This window comes from Octodon degus, unplaced genomic scaffold (assembly GCF_000260255.1).
Source record: "Octodon degus isolate 3935 unplaced genomic scaffold, OctDeg1.0 scaffold00059, whole genome shotgun sequence".
In the NCBI taxonomy this organism is placed as follows: Eukaryota; Metazoa; Chordata; class Mammalia; order Rodentia; family Octodontidae; genus Octodon; species Octodon degus.
In genome coordinates this window covers 7,993,933-7,995,241 of record NW_004524635.1, presented here as the reverse complement: position 1 = coordinate 7,995,241, position 1,309 = coordinate 7,993,933, and positions in this window count along the sequence as shown.

Below are 1,309 nucleotides of genomic sequence, written 5' to 3'. Positions count from 1 at the left end.
GCTGGACCAGCGGGAATGCACTTGGTCGGAACAAAGCAAGAGGAGCACAGGGGCCCATGGTCCTGGATGTCAGTGCCCCACAACGTGAGGAGCTTCGTGCCCCCTCAGAGCCTCTAGTTCTGCTGTGAAATAAGCCTATCTCAGAACATGGGTCTAACAGGTTCACATGCTACTCTTGAATAATAACTGAGCAAGTATTTTGCGGATGGGACAGCCCAAATGAATCTGAGTATATTGGTTTGCTTTTCAGCCATGAGTTTATCCTGTGGTCGAACCCCAGCTATTAAGACAAATCTTCCCTTCATGATTGGAAAAGCAGTTGAGTGGCCCTATTTACAAAACAAGAGAGGGAAAGGAGGAGAAAGAAGGAGGGGTTATTAATAATTAAATTAAAATTATTTAATTTTCCAACATTAAATAGTACCAGGAGCGGGGAGGAGATGAGTCTTAAACCAGACAGCTAAAAAGATGATCACCAATTCCTTGGGGACCCATCCTATACACCACCGCCCCCTCATTATCACAAGTGTCACAGTGGTCATCATCAGCTGATGCTACAAGGCAGCATGGTCTCCCAACTCAAATATTTGCACTGGAGGCTGGATTTGCTGGCTGGGAGACTAGGGAGCATAATCTCCATCAACTCTATTTTCCAACATTAAATAATACCAGAAGCTGAGCCATCCCTTACCAGGTACTGAAGGGGTCTGCCAGTGGCAGAAACTGATGCCTAGTTTTGCTACCAACTGTGGTTGTTCCTCTAGAGCTAAGATCAACCTGCAGACACGGCTTGATGGGAGCTTCCACTGGGAGTTGTGAGGAAGAGATAGGTACAGGGTGGGTGAGAAGTGGCACTTGCATAGGATTCCTTCGTATATGGGGCAACCCTTGCTAACCAAGGAATACCTAAAGAATAAAGGTTTCCTGGGGGATCTGAGAACTAAGGCAGGAGAATTCTAGGAAAACACTGAGAAGAGAGTTGGGTAAGTCCTTGAAGGCTTGAGCACTACATATTCACAACAGCTTATGGCACTACTTTTTAAAAAAATTTATTTGTATTTTTTAATATTTATTTATTTATTTACTTTAGTAAGGATCTACAAGAGCTGGGGAGATGGCTCAGTGGAATAAGCGCTTCCCTGGCAAGTGCAAGGGCCTGAGTTCAATCCCCGGTTCTGCCAATAAAAATTAAAAAAAAAAAGAAAATGCTTCCCATTAGTAAGGATCTACAGGGTCTCACTACATAGATCAAATTCATAGTGATCCACCTGTGTTCAGCCCCCCAAAGTTCTGGGAATACAGGCTGTGC